At 34.0% G+C, this 18631-nt stretch overlaps 1 protein-coding gene across 8 annotated transcripts in view; it reads right to left on the reverse strand.

Annotated features, from left to right (window-relative positions):
* Window positions 1–18408, reverse strand: part of LOC145286169 (rab GTPase-activating protein 1-like) — a 261723-nt gene extending 243315 nt beyond the window's left edge. For 2 of the 8 annotated variants that reach the window (XM_080134953.1, XM_080134951.1), the window contains exon 1: window positions 18024–18408. The gene's annotated coding sequence lies outside the window, so the exon portion shown is untranslated. Of the gene's footprint in view, window positions 1–4925; window positions 5072–18023 lie in introns of those variants that run through there. The other 6 variants (XM_080134949.1, XM_080134947.1, XM_080134952.1 and 3 more) reach the window with 3 other exon arrangements.
* Window positions 18409–18631: the final 223 nt, after the last annotated feature.

Raw genomic sequence — 18631 nt, forward strand, 5'->3', positions numbered from 1 at the left:
ACTGGACTTTTTATTTTTATTAACTGCTAGTATTTGAAATGTGTTGCTGTTGCTGCGATTAATAATACAACGATAACTTTGAATTATTTCATCTAGTGGCCGCTATTCCAAACTATTGGTATAAGAGAAACAGTCTAAGGACTCTGAATTCGGAATAGCGGCCATTAGGTGAAAATTCAATTTTACTGAATCAACTGCAATCGATAGCGTCGGGCATTTACACCGAGTAAAGACGCGTAGTAAATAAACTATAGTTCTTAAGCTGTTTTGTTTTCATTCTAAAATGGGTGCTTCTTTTTACTTTCTTGGCACAATTTATGGGTCACTATTATCGTTAGCCGTTACTGCTCATGTCTGTACTAAAATGGACAAAAAAAAAAAAAAAAGAAAAAAGAAAAAAAGTGACTACTACCAAGGGACGTTGACACAATCGCCCGCCCCATCACTGTGTGCGTGTACCCATCGGTGGGTGTCCATATTTGTTGTTTGTTAATACTTTTCGATTCTGAATAGCAGCAACAAACAAAACGTCGTTAAAAATAGTTTTTGTGAAAACAGAAAAAAAAGGTTGGCAAAAAAGGCAAGGATCGTTTTGATAATTTTATGTTGTAAACATGATGACCCCCTCCTCCCCCCAATCGAAAATCATAGCAAATTGATACCGTTTAATAAAGAGTACAATTTAATGAAAGCAAAGTATGACACACGGTTAGTTTAATATCGAGTGGTCTAGCACGCAAAAAGAAGCACTGACAGGTCCACCGTAAATATTTACATTAGCCATGACTCAAGACTCCTACTACTTTGGGATCCAAATCATGGCCATCGAACGAATACATTTTTTTTTTCTTTTATCTGAGTTGGGGTCGTTGGTGAAAACCGATCATACGATCAGTGAAAAGAAATTTAAAAACACTTTTTTGTTTCAGGTTTACCAACTCATTTGTAACGTATTCGCGTTAATAAATTAAGTAAGCATTTTAAGTTCCGTAATTGTTGGGTAAAAGGTCTGGTACCTTATTTATTGTTAAAACATATCTGGCACCTTATTACTTTATACTCACAACCGATAATTACAGAGCTTGAAAACTTGAAAACTAAATTAAAAGAAATTAAAAAAACTGCGATTAGAAACTGAACCAAAGACTTCTAATCAACCAGTTACAAATAATAAAAACGAATTTCAACCTAAAACACTTCGATCATTAAAATCGTTCATTTTATCGACGACTACTACTACTAGACTGATCACTCTAAAAGAAAAAACATTGGAAACATTTTTTTTATGTGTAATAAGTTTCCATCGGTTTATCGTTAGTGAATTTACAAATATTTTTTTTATTAATAATTGCATGTTTGTTGTGTAAAAAAAAAAAAAAAAAAACCCTTTTACTTTCCTCATTATCGATTGAGAACGAAAACAAACGCCATGTAAAACGTGACTCCTAACAAAGCACAAACGCAAAATCACTCCCAGTAAATAAAAATAAAAAAGGAAATCACATTTATTTTACAGTACTTTTTGTTAAAAATGAATGTTTTTCTTTATAAAATAGGCGCGAGTCAAAGAAATAACTACTTACAACTATACGGATGATTAAATAGGCTTTAATTTCATTCAATAAATTTCATTTTATTTCCAACAACAAAGTGACCGACTTTAAATTTGATCATGCCTGTAATACTGTTGATAATTCGAAAAATACGAAAAACTTGATGTTTCTTGTTTAATGTTCAACACACTTAACACCTTCCACAATAAACGAATTTAACAAAATAAAAATATTTACCATGTGCTGTTGAATATTTCAAACGCTTTTGGGAAATAAAAATCAACTAAAACAATCTTCTATTAAATATAAAAATACATTTGACATTTTCTTTTTACTAGAAAAAAATGTTATTTTAGAGTTATTTTAATTACTACTTGGCATAAAAAAAATCAATATCATTCGAAATTTCCCTACTATTCTACTTCTACTAGAAAAGTAACTTGGCCTTCGGGACAAGATCAAAGTGTAGTATTTGTTCTTCAGATACTGCACTTCAATTTCTTATTCTGTCAGTGGAGGAGAAATCCTTCACGACTGAGACAATTTTTATTTTTGTTCCTTTTCTCCACGTTAAAAAACGACCCTGGTGTCTAACTTTGTCCCGTGGGGAGACATTGTAAAATAGGACCAATTTACTAAACAAAATACCGTCAAAAGGCAATTAAAAACGAAGGAGCAACCGGAAGCGGAGTGGAAACGGCAATCGTAAAGATTGCACAATAATTTGTTAAAACAATTAATAAATGTGGGTAAAAAAAATAAAAAATACCAGAAAAAATGTCCCCTTTGGTAATATAGGCAATAAAACCCCCAAAAAATAGTATAACAAATGTTGCCAAAGGAAAGATAAAATTTTTGTAAAATTTCTGGTAAATTTTTACACTTGATTTTCAAAAATAAAAATTACTGGTTATAATCCGACAAGAAAAACAGAATTATTTAAAAAAAAAAAAAAAAAAAAATGATTTCTTTTTCATTTAATAATGCGTTTTAAAAGAAAAAAGAAACGTTTGACCATCAAATAAATAATTTAACATAATGCAACCGGAAGTGGTTTTTAATGGTCGCTCATTAATGTTTGAATTGAAAAATTACCTTAATCGGATTATTGATTATTATGAATCCAACTTTTTTTTTTTAAGTAAAGGTTCTAATGATACGACAGTTTGGTTTAGGGGGACAAAACATGAATCATACGACTTAATAATTAAAGTTAGAAATGAAAGTAGTTCCCTTCTGAATTAACAGTATAAAAATAAATAAATCAGTAGTACTGGAAACGACTGTATCTAGAGAATTTCATTACTTACGTAGTCCCAAGTATCGACTAAGAATCCAGAGTCATTCCCGGAAATGGTCGAAGCGGTTTACGATTTGAAAATAGACTTAGATTTGAGGACTTTTAGGATTTGAAAAGTTTGTTTAACTAACCTTTCGCATGTTCATGTTCACTGATGTGTGACTTTACATTATTTCTACAAATTACAAATCGTGAACTTACTTCAGTTATTTCAGAAACAGACTGGAGTGGATGTCCGTCGGCACTCGTGAGTGACTCCGTTGCGCTGGATAATCATTTTGGTGCTAATGCAGAGAGTGATCCGCGCTATTTTTTAAATCGTATTTCCAGGTTTAATTAAAGTTTTAGGATATGTTTTTTTTTAATTCAATTGTAAGGTTAAGGTACAGAATAGGTACAAAACACTTTCCCCTCCCCATGTTAAGAATGGCTTTTTAAATAATAACATTATTTCGGCACGGATCACTCTCTGCATGAGTACTCTCATTTTTTTATAAATACCAAAAGATTAGCTATTTCAATTAATCTGGTGAGATTGAATTCTTTAGCGGTTGATTGACAGGTGTTTGTTATTATTAACGATCGTGGTCAATTCGAATATAATTTCACAGTATTTTAATTGACGGATAGAAAGCAATTTCTAGCTTGAATTAAAATTTACCGTAAGAGTCAAGTATTATGGTTCATACGTGTTCTAAGACTTTAAAAAAAAAAAAAAATCAAATGCCTATGCGCACCTCACCTCACCTGTCGTATCTAAAAAAAACGCACCTTTATCTGCAATACTTTAACAAAATGTTTAACAAAAAATGTCCAGGACCATTATTAAGTCAACTGTCAAATTACCATAATAAAATAAAATAAAAAAAAAAGGTAAAGTTTTTAAAAGAAGACAAATAGGCTTAAATTTTAAAAGATCAAATGAAAAAGATGCTTAGCTTAACGTAACCAGCTGTGACGGATGGTGATTTAGTTGACCATTTAAAATGGTCCATTTTTCATGTATCATTGAATGAAAAGAGAGAGAAAACGCTAAAATCTACATTTTTTAGTATAGAATAAAAGGAATTAGGTTTTGAATTAAAAAAAAAAAAAAGGGTCCTAAAAGCTTTCCTATATGCAATATTGCACGTTTTCAGCGTCCCACAGTTTTCTCTTAAGACGTCATCCTTATATTAGATTTATAATTTAAAAATTACATTGAAAGAACAAAGTAAAAATTTACCTCGTTTTATTTTTTTAAGACATATTTTCTTTAATGTTTTAGCTAACTTTAATATTAAAAAAGGAAAAAAAAGTTGAGTAACAGAAGGGCGATATATTCAAATTTAAAACTTGAAAAATAACATTCCCCTACATAGTATCGATATTAAATCTTCATGGGTAGTTTTTCTTTGTTAGAACATTAAATTGCAATCTAATTTCAATCTATAAATCGAATAATCATATCGAGTGACGTTTTTTGAAAAAAAAAAAAAAAAAAATGGGACGCTACAACATACGCGACCCAATATTGCTAACATCATGTTCCGTTCGAATTATTAAACTATTTAAAAAGCAGTAAAAAAAAATAAATGAATAAAAACCGATGACAATACTTAAAAGCACATTATTTTTGAATTAGTGAATCACGAAAATTTAAACAAGCAATTTATAAAACTGAACAAAACGAACGTATTCAAATCCTCAAAACGTATTACATTTAGATAAATAAAATACGTTTAATTCTTAAAATTGTAAGATAAATATTTTTTTTCTCACAAGCAAACGAAAAATTAATCAACACAATAAGAAACGAGCATTTTTATGTTGCTACATAGATTATCCCCATGCTTAATTAACATCCAGTCATTAAAGAAGGACTATAAAAAAAAATATGAAAAGGTTTCGTTTGATAGAAACAACAACAACCTGTTATTTTGAACATTTGCTTCGTTTTGGAAAAATAAAGAACGAGTGTAGTTAGATAGCAACGGCCATCTTGACAAATACGATAAATTAGAGAAATTCGAGCTATCAATGGATTTTAAGATGTCTAAAATGAATAGAAAAATATAGGAAATAAATAATACCGGTGGTCTGGGAAGGTACGTTACCATCCAAAGTAGTGAAAACAGTTCTTAAATTAAGGAACAAGCTTGACGAGAAGCGCCTGGTTGTTGTTATGACATCATGGAGTGAGGAAGGGGGAGAAGATCGCAGACATTATTACTACTACTACTACTACTACTTGTAATTGCCCGGGTGGAGATATATTATTCTAAATAAGCACCGACATATTGCCAGGTGGTCGACTTAAATAATTACAAATATAAACATGTTTACATTATTTTAATGGGTTTTAGTTCTACCTTATTTTATTTTTTATTTCAATAAATATTCGATTAATAGTAGCTGAAAAAACAATTAAATGTGTATTTAAGTTACGTAGGTAGGTAGGTTACCACACACATGATCTTGTCTAATAAATTTATTGTTTTTACTAGAAAAAAAAATGCAACCAAGGGAACGTATTTTTTATACGGTGTGTGTGGGGGGGGGGATAATGCTTGGTAGGATAGTCTCGTGACAAATCTTCAAAATGGTAATGTATGTGAGAGTGATATAACAAAAGAACAGATACTACTCTACAACCCCCGAAGCCAAAATAATGCCGGGGGGGGGGGTATTATAACAGAACAAACATAACCTACTACATACCCCTTTGGACATTGAAAGATAGTATCCAAACAGTACAGTAAACCGAATTACGCATTTAAAAAAATTTTAAATACTATAGTTTGGCTTCTGACAAACAGATACTAAATCTCCATTAATAGATTTACAACAACTACTACTACTACACGAATCCAAGAGCATCGAAAAAGTTGGTGGCGACAACATCGATTATTACCACATGGCACACAAAATGGTTGTGAAGGGTCAAGTCTGAGGAGGGAGAAGACCACCAGTGCACCACACACCACCCATGTATTCACTGGAACGACACGAAGAGTAACGACTGGACTCAAAACCCAGATTAAAAAATAAAAAAAAAATTAAGAAAATCAACAGCCGTTACCAGCGGAAAAAAAAAAAAAAAAAAAAAAAACAATGGTAAACAGCCAAATACTAGAAATTCGGGGAGACTTGTCACTCAGACTCCAGGAAATAACACTTGTTGTCAGTAAACTTTACTGACAGTAAATGATCACTGATAATGAGTCGTGTGAAAACTTATAGTGAACCAAGTAATACAATGCTGCTTCAAGAACATATACGTTTGTTATTTTCTTATTTACTTTTCCTCCCCCAGAGGGTAAAATTAGACACACGTCTAGAGAGTTGACAGTAACAAACTTCATCTTTTCTATCCTTCTAGATTTAGGTAATCTATATATTAATACCGTAGTACCTTTGACGTACATATGTACAGGTGTCACGGTTTCTAGATAAGAGTGTAGTTGTTTATTGTCTACCGAAAATGAACAAGACCTGAAAGAGGTAAAGACAAAACAGTTAGAATTACACAATTTCCCCCCCCCCCAAGTCTTTGCATATGTGTTGATGTCAATGTTAGGTGGGACAATCTCAAAGACTGACAAAACGACAACAATAGGCAAGAGGGACGGGAATCTGTACAAGTACAGGGGAAAACATTATGCTGAGTGGACCTGGTCGGGAGGTGACTCAGGATTACTGTGGGTTTTCAATGATTAGGATGTAGTCCTTGGATCATTTTGGTGTAGTTTTAGCACGGCCTTATCTCCTTGGTGTGCATACACTGGGGATGGGGGGGGGTGACTGGAAGGCCCTATATTCTGAGGTTGGCTTGGCGATATGGGGGTATCCGGAATTACATGGCTATCAACAGTTGGTTGAGTGATGTCCGGCATTGCTGGCTCACTATGTGCGACTTGTCCGGTGAGGGCATCGGTTGGGTAGGATATACAGGAATAATAGGGATCTTCAGCTCCGTGACTTTGGGTGAGGTTATGGCATCATCATGTGCAATGGTTATTGGTGTCCTGGTGGGGGCAGCATGGCACAATCTAAGGTCGTTTGTGATTGTTAACCTTGGAAGAGGGAGTTGTACCAGAATATACTTTCACGAGAATTTTCTGTTCAGAAGTGTCACTCATCTAGATCCATTAATGCTTATTACATATTGCCCGAATTAGCAGACTGATTACTACTCCAGTTTTATCCCATTTGTGCGGATAAAGACCGACCTGGTTTTGAATGTGCACATGATCACCAACAACCAGTGGTGGGAGACTTTGCGTATGTTCCAATAGCCTCTCAGCACAGCACACGTGTTGGTTTTATAGGGCTTCTTCATGTGCTTGCCAAGTGCTGTGCCACGTGTTATATGGTTGATAATTTCCGGGTATAATGGGTATAAAGTCGCGAATGGGACAACCGAAGATACACATGGCTGGTGACAGCTTGGTGTCTTGATCTAGCATATTTTTATACTGCAACATAGCACATTGAAATGAATCTGTATCGACAGTTCCATTGGGGCCTGTGTTGTCCATAAGGAGCCATTTTATAGTCTTGATGTCAATTTCCACTCTGCAATTGCTGTGGAGGAATGCTACCGAGGATAACCTATGGTGAACACCCAAATCTGTGAAGAATTGCCTAGTGCTGTTAGCGGTAAACTCTGGTCCATCGTTGGCAGCTAACTCCACAGGTATGCCATAGGTTACAAAGACCTGTCTTAGGCAGGAAGATAAGTCCCTGGGCACCATCTAAGGATCTCTCAATTATGGGCCAGTTGGAATAGCGGTCCACCACAACTAGGTAGTGGTGGCCATGATAGGTGAAGAAATCTACACAGAGGCACAAAGGGATATTCCGGGCTTGTTTGGGGGACTGGTGGAGCTCTCGGGTTTGATGGTGCATTCTGGTTACATTACAGACAGTTTGTATGGTGTGCTGTGATGGCTGATGTAATCTCTGGCCAAAATATGGATGTTTCAGCCCTTGCAATCATAGACTTGGTGAGCCGAGTGTAGAGTAGCGAGTATCTTGTCTTGTCTGGTTTCCAGATTATAAATTATTCACTTAGGAGATTCAATTTATTAAAAAGTAAGAGAGAAGGTGATAACATACTACAAACATAAAATTAGTATATATAGATATGCTAATTTAATTTTATACTAGTACGTTATCCTATTCTATCCTCTGTTTTAATAGATAGGATCTCCTGATCATTGGAGCCGCAATGTAGAAAAATAAAATTAATTTTTAAAAAATGATGTCGCTTTTAGGACGTACATAAAACTAAAATGTACCTTCTTGGTCTTCAGGCTAGGATCCAAGATAGTATCTGTTCTGTCTAAAGATGGTGTGGGGTTTCACACACAGCGTCCATACAATGGAAAGCAGATATATTCCGATATTAACCAGATTATTAGATAAATATTTTAGTTTTAACAAAGTTGCTACATTAATATTGTGGCGTCTCCATTCATGCTGAACGTCCAGAGAATGCCCAGCAGCAATATATTACATATGAAAGATGTCGCTGTGGAATTTCTACAGGTCCCACTAGTTTTTATTATTGTCTGAATATAGTGTCCCTTTGTGGAGAGCTGGGGATCCTTTGTTTAACTTTACCTTTTGGGGGCAAAGAAGAACTAAGGATGAGAGGGTGTGGCGTCGGCACGTTTTATTTCTTTGGCACCTTGTTGCTTTAGAAATTTAAAAAACTAAAAGAAAAAAGAAAGAAAACTTGCAGAACCTCCCCTCCAATCCTAAGTAGGAAAACTGAACTTCATTTTAAAGGATATAAGGTCACAAAATGTGAATTTTTATAAATGAACGCATCTCTCTTTACCCATGGTTTCTAACACAGAAACCACCATGGACAATAATTCAATGAAGAATTTCAGCCTAGTCGAAACCAATTATTGATAGAGTTATCATTCTCAGTCTTTTGTATTATAAAAAAAAAACAATGACTATGAATTTTACATGATAAAACCATTTGAAAATCTTAAAACAAACAAATTGAGTAAAAGTACAGAAAAGTTAATTGAGAACTCATTAAAAAAAAAAAAAAAATGATATAAAACGCATTAGAATGAAATTGTCTTTCAAACCCAGATAGAAATATTTTCCACACATTAAAACTAACGGCATTTCTTTAACACAACTGTTCTGCACATTAGCAAGTCTATTTACCTGCCTGTACACGAGAGCATAGACACAAGGTTGGTTTGGAATGGGACAAATATCCAATCACCCATTAAGGGCCACTTTGTATAGAACAAACATTACTTCAGTCAAGGATTTGTCCTACTCTAAACACAGGACACCGATATTTATTCGCAAAGTGAAAATTATAAATTAGGCATCATGTTCTTAAAGTGCGGGGAGAAATGAGGGACCTATTTTGTGTAAATGTACATGCAGTATCATGCACTAGGTGGAGTCGTGATTTGGCTGTGCACACACACCTTGCCTGTTGGGTGTTATGATACAGTAATAGTTATTGGTATTTGGTTAATAAATCAGAAACGAACGATAGAGCAAACATGATAACAAATTTATTTACAAAAGTGAACTAGACCGGTAGGAGTTACATCCAGTCTTAGGCAATCAGAGGCAAATAGTATCTGCGGTATACTATAACATCCCATCACCTGTTTAGTTCTACAAGTATTTGTTGTCTGCTCTGCCTTTGGCATGTGCCGATACTATGATCTATGGGATAAGATTAATCTTTGTACCACAAGGGTGACTTTATAGTTCTACCCGATTTAGTTTGAAGTGGGTCACATTTGTTTTTGTCTAGTGTAGTTCTGGTGATGTTGAGTTTGGTGATTTTGTCTCCAACATCAATCTCCCTTGGTCTTATCGTGTTCTGTATGATGTCAGGTTCAGGGATATCAATGAACCTTTTTTGTTACTGGAATTAGTGTGATTGTAATGGAGTCTATCAGGTTGACAAGAAAGTTCAGATGAACATATCTCAGCTCAAACAAAAATTTATTGATCAAAATAATCATCATCAGAATCAATGCATTTTTGCCAATGCAAAATAAGTATTTATGCTAGTAATGTAAAAATCTTGTGTTCTGGCGGAGCTGATATCGCTTAGGTTTTTGAAGCATTTCTCACACAGAAAGTTGTCGAGATGCTTAAAAAAGTGGTAGTCGGTAGGTGAGAGGTTTAGAGAGTATGGCAGATGAGGCAGAGTTTCGTAACCTAATTCATTCAACTTCTGCAGGCTCAGTTTAGCAATGTGCAGTCGGACATTGTCGTGGAGAAGAATTGGACCTTTTCTGTTGACCAATGCTGGTTGTTGTTGAAGTTTTTGATGCATTTCATCCATTTGTTGACAGTACTTTTCTGACATAATAGTTTCGCCTGCATTAAAAAACTAATGGATGAGACCAGTTGCAGACCACCAGTCAGCAGGACCTTCTTTTGGTGCAACTCTGGCTTCAGGAAGTTTCGTAGAGCTTTGTTGGTATTTAACCACCGAGCTGAGCATCACCTGTTGTCATAAAGAACCTACTTTTCATTGCAAGTCACAACCTGGTTGAGAAACAAGTCGTTTTTGTTGGATAAAAGGGAAGATGACACTTCATAAAAGTGTTCATTTTGGTTATGGTTCAATTTGTGAGGCACCCATTTATCAAGTTTTTTGTCTTTCCAATCTCTGTCAAGTGGTTGGAAATCATTGTATATATTACATCTAATTCAGAAGTAAGCTTTCAACCAGTTGTGTGGATTGGCTTTGACTAAGGCTCTTCATTGATTGTTTTCAACATCCGATGGCCAATCACCATGCTCATCATCTTCAAGACTTGTTGCTGCCACAAAATTTCTTAAACCACTATTGTGTTGTGCATTCAGTAGTTCCTGTGCCAAATGCTTTGTTGATATTGCAAGATGTTCCAGCAGCTTTTTAGCATAATTTGAATTGAAATAAGAAAATTGTGCAAATTTGCTTTTTTTTCCATCTTGTATTCAATGTTCTGAAAAGAAGGCATAATTGTTTTAAAACGATTGTAATTTAAACAATTAGACAGAGCGAAAAACACTCTTTAAAATAATATATAAAGTAAAGGTATTATAAAAAAAAACAACTTATTTTTAAATAAGTCATTTGAAATCAAAATTAAAAATTCTGCAAGAAATTTTTTTCAATCTAATATTGCCATTTGGCGACTATGAAGCTTCTAGGTGCTTTGTCACTCCTGACGATGGTTCCAAGGTGCTATGGACCTGTACATACTGACCTGGGAATAATAGTGGTAGATTTCTGGTTCCGCAATAAGGGTCATGATGGCTTGTCATGCTTGCTAGTTTCTCATGTAACTGTTCGCAATGTTCCTGATTCTGATTAGTTGGTGGTTGGTATAGGTCTTCCAAAAAGTATTTCAGCTGGTGATGGTCGTTTGATATCCATTGGTGTTGCCCCTACCCTGTAGCAGAGCAAGCTGAATGCACTGCTCTCCTTTTTGCATTGTTTTTTGTCCATTTAATATGTCACATGTTTCTCTATGAAGCCATTGCTTCTTGTATAGCGAGATGACCTTGTGATGTGCTTGATGCCCCAGAAATTAATGAAGCTTTAAAGCCTTTCCAGAGTACTGTGGGTCACAGTCCGTCATGATTTCATCTGGACGACTAAAAAGCGAAATATATTTAATTTTATCTGCCACTGCTTTGCTGATTACAGGTGTTACCATTTTCATCAATGATTGGATACTTTGAGTACCTGTTAACAATGAGCAAGAATTGTTAAAATCTTGAATAAGTCTGATGCAACAAACTTCCAAGGCTATGAAATTTCGTGTGAATGCAATGGTTTTTGCCTGTGCACACCTTGGTGTTCCTGGTAAAGTGTGCATGACTGCATATTCTTTGAATATCTTTTTTGATATTTATCTAGTACACACTTTCTCTTGAAGTGTTTTCTCTATGCCTTGATGGGCTAGACAGAGCTGGTATAGGATGCATGGAGTCCAGGATAAGCACTTGTTTTCCCTTGGACAGGATTCCAGATTCGATGGCAATTTCATTATGGAAAGACGAATATGATCAGATCTCAGCAGGTAATTCATGAATATTATCTGGCCACCCCTGGTATATGATCTTAACGAGATTCATGGTTGGGTCCTTTGCCATTCTGTTTCAGATAATTTTCTGCTTTTGGAATGAGCAGTTGATGCTTGAGATGGTCTGATCCTCATCAATTTCAGTGCTTATTCTTCCTAATCAACCAATCACATAATCTCTCCATCAAAGGACTTAAAAGTTCAAATTCATTTTATTTACAAACACGAGGTGCCTTAAATAAGTTTCCAGATTTTTTTTGTACAGACATTTAAAATTACCTTAGACTCTTGAAAATTCAGTATGTTATTGCTATACATCTTATGAGATGACTGAGCAATTTTAAGATTTCAGGTTCAAATGAACAGCTACAGCAGGAATTGGAATACACTTTACTAAAGCCTGATTGTCACAACTGATGAATTTCAAGAATGAAATCTGGGCATGAGAACATTTTAGAAGAAGGATATACAATAAAATCCTGTTTTAAATTTGGAAAAAAATGCCACAGAACGTATGGAATGCTTCAGACTGCTTTTGGGCCATCTTGCATGAATTGAGCATCAGCTTTTGAAAGGCATAAGAGATTTAAGGAAGCCAGGGAGTCTGTGAGGGATGATGAGCAGTGTGGGAAGAGTAAAGTTAGAACATCATAATTGATTGGCCAAATAAAGAATTTTAGAGATAAGGACCGTCGTGTGTCTATAGACAATAAGTGCACAGTTTGATGTCATGTGGAAATTGTACATACAATTATTTATAAGGAACTAAAAATTTGTGCAAAGTTTGTCCCAAGGGTGCTCAGAGAAGATCAGAAAGAAAGACATTGTTATGACAGCAGGGAAATAATCATGCTAATCAATTCAGATCTTGCAGTTCTTGATGCTCTGATGACCTGCGATGAAAGCTAGATCCACTGCTATGACCCAGAGACCAAGAGGCAGAGTTCCCAGTGGAAGCATGCCGGCTCTCTCAGACCCAAGAAGGCCAGACAGAGCCAATTCACTCAGAAACTTATGATTCCTGTTCTGACTTCCTTACCCTTCCCACACATTTCAGCATCCCTCACAGACTCCCTGCCTTTCTTGAATCTCTTATGCCACTCAAAAACTGATGTTCGATTCATTCAATATAGCCCAAAAACAATCTGAAGCATTCTATACGTTTCTGTGGCATTTTTCCAAGTTTAAAACCAAATTTTATTGCATATCGTTCTCCTCAAGTGTCCTCACGTCCAGATAGCATTTTTGAAATTCATCAGCTGTGACAATCAGGCTTTAATATGGTATATTCCAATTCCTACTGTAGCTGTTTGAACCTGAAATCATAAAAATTGGAGTTATCTCATAAGATGTATAGCAATAACATACTGAATTTTCAAGAGTCTAAGGTAATTTTAAATGCCTGTACAAAAAAAAATCTGAAACTTATTGAAGGGACCTCATGTATTTTTAACACTGACATAATTATTTTGAAGTCTATTACCCAGCAAAACAATATTTTTATTTTGAAATAAAAGTATTCTATTTATTAAGTAAAATGTACTAATTATGTCTATTCTTTAAAAAGTATGTTTGATGATGATGGTATTAAAATAGATACGTTTCTGAGCAGATAAAAATGATTGTTATCAAAAGCAATTGCATAATGTTATATTAAGCACATATAATATTACAAATAACTATTTTTTAATTTTGTTTGGGAAGACTAATAAGCATTTGCAAATATTTGGTTATCAGCCAGGATAGCAGAGACAGAGGTTTTGGATGGAGTCAGAATTGAACTGGTAAAAATGCTAAAAATCAGATTTTTATTTAGCGCCAAACAATCAACAGTATCAGAAGACTTTAAGAATAAGAAATCAGATATTTTAGAATTCTAGGCATTTGGATGTAAATTGGATTTGGCAGTCACCAATCAGGAGTGAGACAGAAGAGCTTACACAGAGTCTTAATGTTATAAATGTTCAGTATCTGAAAATGTGCTAAAAAAAAAAAAAAAAAAAAATGGTGGATCAGAGACTGATCATCTGATTGGGTTGGTGTGGTGTTGAAGTTTTCTGGTGATCTATGTAGATTGAGGGCACCCTTTGATTTTATACATTCTGACTTTATAATCTTGGTTACCAGCCATGTTCTTGGAAATACTATTACAACAAATATTGGTGTCAAATATTGACTAGCAGTGTTAACTTAATTAAATTTAGCCTAAATTAATTATTAATATATTAAGGAAAGTAGGGTTAGCACTTTTGGTTGGGAAGTATAGAAAAATTTTATTTTCAGTGTTAGTATTTTAAACTGATGAATTTTGATACATCAGTTTTGTTTAGGAGATCGTCAAAGATTATGTTGTTTGCATAGAAATGACATATAGACAGGACATCTTCAAAATTCTAAATAACTTTGGTTGAATTATGAAAGCAATCTTGATAAGTTGTAAGGTGTGTATGCTTTCGGAACAACAGAAATTTGAAGACTTGTCAGCTATGAGACTCCAACTATGTAAAAAAAAAAAAAAATCTGATGGGGTAAGTTGATCTCATTATTCCAAGAATGGATTTACCCAGAGACAAATATATTTACATTTAAACATTAGAGTAGCATTTCATGCCGTATATTTATTACTTGGCCATGATCGCAGACACATCCCAGTCAAGCTTCCAATCTCAATAAGTTCTGCAAAAACGGGGTCATTTTGATCATCTTTTATTCATCAAGTTGAGGCATTTGTTCCAAGTAGTCCTGGGAGGTTCACCCGCCCCGGCCTTGTCTCCCCTCTTTTGAATGGTGTAATATTATTGCTGAAGCACCCTGAGCAGGGAATGTCGATGAAGCTGCCCAAGCAATTTTTAAAAGACTGAGTGGTTCTCCTTTAGGAGTGCTGGCTTGACTCTTCTTACCTTTTGACGTTGTGTCACATCTATGACGGAAAGGAAGCAAATACTGCAATTTGTGGTAGTTATGGTCTCCAGAAGCATCATAAAATTAACTTAGTATTAAGTTAAAGAGCAAGGGTCACGAAAAATGTGAAATTTACACTTTCGCCAATAACTTCCTTTCTATTCATCATAGAAACTCGCTATTTGGTCCATATTGTAGACAATGAAGTCCTGCATCTTATATGACTTTGACTTGATAAAGTTTGATCATAATCGAAATCTTAATGGAATTCCAACTTTTGATTTTTCCAGATTTTATGCATGGATCTGATGCTAGCGAAATTAAAGTCTGATCAGATAAATCGTTTTTAAGTTATGAAGGTTTCCATAGCATAACTTTGAGAATACTTTATACAATATTGAGAAATAACGCACAGATAAGACTTTAGGCCGTTGCATGTTCTAGAATCTTTTCGTGTAGAAGCAAAATATAGTCTTTAAATCAAGTGAATGGGCGATGGTGAAAACACGTTACTTTTTAATGTCGAAATTTCATAACAGAACACCAGTCATCATTTTTATAATCGATTAATTATATATTCAAATGTGAAATTTGTTTTTATTGCCATGATACATGAAATTTGAAAGACATTTTTGGGAGGAAGTCTTTACTAAAATAAAGAATTAAAAAAATAAAACTGTAAAATTATGCTAGAATAATTAGTGAACAAGCAATTTTATTTACCAATATAAATGCCAAAAAAAAAAAAAAAACTTGATAAAAAACAAAAATAAACGTGGCTTTTAAATCGTAAACTGCTTAGTGCTTCTTCTGTCATTTCCAAGACCGATTCGGGATTATCTGCCAATACTTGGGACCTGTTCCAAATGTACCGAAATTCTCTGGCTACCCAGTCATACAATAACAATATTTTGCATTATTTGGACCATTTTATCAATCATTCTCTTAAAAAGTTCAGAAAAATAAGCTTTACATATCAAATTGACTGAGAGAAAAATCATTCGTAGAGTCACAAAACTAGAAAAATAGTTCAAGCCTCAACAATAACATTTATTATTTTAGCCGTGGCAAATAAATAAGCTGGCAAATTTGTTTGTGAATGTCGATACATTGATTTGAGATATATTAATTAGGGTTGTTTGTTTGTTTGTTTGTTTGTTTGTGATTGTTTTTAAGTAATTTTGCGATGTTGCCATCGACTGCTACTGCGATGTGGGTTTCTTTTATACTACAATATAATTAACACTAAAAAATTTTTTAATAGGAGTTATTTATGATAGAGCTATTTTTAATTTTCATTATGCAAATTGGATGTATCAAACACGTTTTAAGAATGGCATTTAATTTATTTTTCAGATAAATGTCGTCTTCTTGTGAAAGATTATTTTGTTTACATTATTATGAACATTACGTGTGCGACACTGTGTGTATTTTGTTTCTTCTCTCGCCATTACGAGATTTCAATTATTATTTTATTTTTTACTGTTGATTGAATATTTATCGAAATAAAAAAAAAATGCAATAGAATGAAATAAAAACATTTAGAAAATTCTATATAAAAAAGTACGGAATTAAATCCACCACAATGCAATTCATAAACAAGTCAGCCATTTTAATATTTTGTTAACAATGGGGGAGGGAGGGAGATGAAGGAATGAATGAATTACTTCGTGACCCTTCGAAATTTGAAATCAATTTGAAAGCATTTAAGCTGTTGAATAGAAAGAAAATTCTCACATATTAAAGGCGGACGGACGTCTATGAGATTAACCCTCACCCCCACCCCACTCTAAATTCCATAATTTTCATTTTTTTTTTTCGGTTAATCTCATCAATTACAGACTTAACTTTCAGATTAAAAAAACAATTTTGAAAAGAATATTTTTATGACTTTTATTGTCGGTGATCAGTTTTCAATTATAACGTTCTACTAAATTGAACACCTATTTTGTGACCATAATCGAGAAACGATAGCGACTCTCATGTGACCGGTTAAATATTCTCATCTAAAAAAAAAAGAGGGGGGGGTATGAAGGGACCTTTCTTACCCCCCCCCTCTAGATTTAACTATATCTATCCTTTCCAAAGACTTAAAATGACGTCTTTTACAGGTTTTCGGATATGTTGAAACGAATATCACAGTAATGTCTTATTTTAACGTCGGAAAAAAAATTCCCAAAATATTCAATTCAAACAAAAAATTGAATAGAAAGTTTATTTGCATAAAAATAAATAGAAAGCACGTTGTTTTGGTTATAAGTAAAAACATTTCAATAAAACAATTTTTGAACTTGATATAAATAAAATTTGTTTTCTGATTTGTTTTCAATTCACAACAAATAATTGTTACCAAAGGCAAGAAATAATTGATTAAAGAAAAGACAGAGAGAGGGGAGTTTAAAAAGTTCCCTTTGTAACCCCCTTTTTAAACGAGAATATTCACAGTTACTATTTTTCTTGATTATGGTCACAAAGTGGGTGTTCAATTTAATAGAATTGCATGAAAACTGATGACCGACGATAAAAGCAATAAAATTTTTTTTTTTTTTCAAAAATTGTTTTTGATATTTTTTTTACATTAGGTCCACCTCCACAATTTTCTTTTCGGCACTCCTTAATCAGAAAATCTCATTTAAAAAACAAGTAGTTTTCGAGATATAAAGACCTGCAATCTGCATTATGCACTTTAATTCAATGACCGCCATGTTTGTATGCACGCGCGATAAACAAATAAGTCCATTAAAAATGTTAAAAACGGCTTTCGGAATAGCACCCCTACCCCAACCTTCCCATATTAAGGACTTTTGGAATAAACACCCCAACCTTCCCATGTTAAGAACGGCTTTCGGAATACCCCCCCCCCATGTTAAGAACAGTTGTCGGAATAAACACCCCCCAACCTCACCCCAGTTTAACATCCCTCCTCTGGCGAATTTAGAAATCCATTCTTAACATGGGGAGGGGAATTTGTTAACAGACGGAACTCTTCTAAAATGAAAACAATTAATTTGATTGGGGATGCTAAACTATACTAGTGCATCGAAAAAAATTTTAAACGATGAAATGCAGACGATATATATATATATATATATATATATATATATATATATATATATATACATACACACACAGATTCAAAGGGACATAAAAATACATTAGAGGATAATGAATAATAATAAAAAAAAAAAAAAAAGAAGCAACACTTACCAGGTGAATTAAACAATTGTTGTTTTCAATGACTACAAAATGGTTTCCTTCGTAAAAATAAGGCCCTTATTGTTGCAAAAGCACAGATGGTGTGTGGTTGTAAGCACTGCACCGACAACAGCAACACCTCCTTCGTCCTCACTCGTACTACCAGTACCCATCAAGCAATCATAAACAATAATATAGTAGCCGTGCGTTAAACGTTCGAGATCTTTCTTTTTTTTTAAAAAAAAAATAGCGTTTGAAGGTATTACATTACAACGGTTGAAAAATATATTAACCGTAAAAAGATATTAAGATAATTAATAGTAATTCTTTATGAGTAAGTAGTACCAGACGGCAGTGTCTGTAGTAGTAGTAGTAGTAGTAGTAATAGACTCGGAGTAGTAGTAGTAGTAGTAGTGGTAGTATAATATAATCAACAACAAAGAAGGGAAGAACGCTCTTCGGTTACTTAATTAATAGTAGCAATGGTAACCGTTTTGAGTATTGGGTACTAGTGCAGTGCACTTATTGATCCGTGCTGAAATAATAACGTTATTATTTAGAAAGCCATTCTTAACATGGGGAGGAGAGGGTGTCTTGTACATGTTCTGTACTTTAATCTT

The sequence above is a fragment of the Euprymna scolopes genome, chromosome 10 (assembly GCF_053919585.1).
Source record: "Euprymna scolopes isolate OS-2025 chromosome 10, ASM5391958v1, whole genome shotgun sequence".
NCBI classification, from domain to species: domain Eukaryota; kingdom Metazoa; phylum Mollusca; class Cephalopoda; order Sepiida; family Sepiolidae; genus Euprymna; species Euprymna scolopes.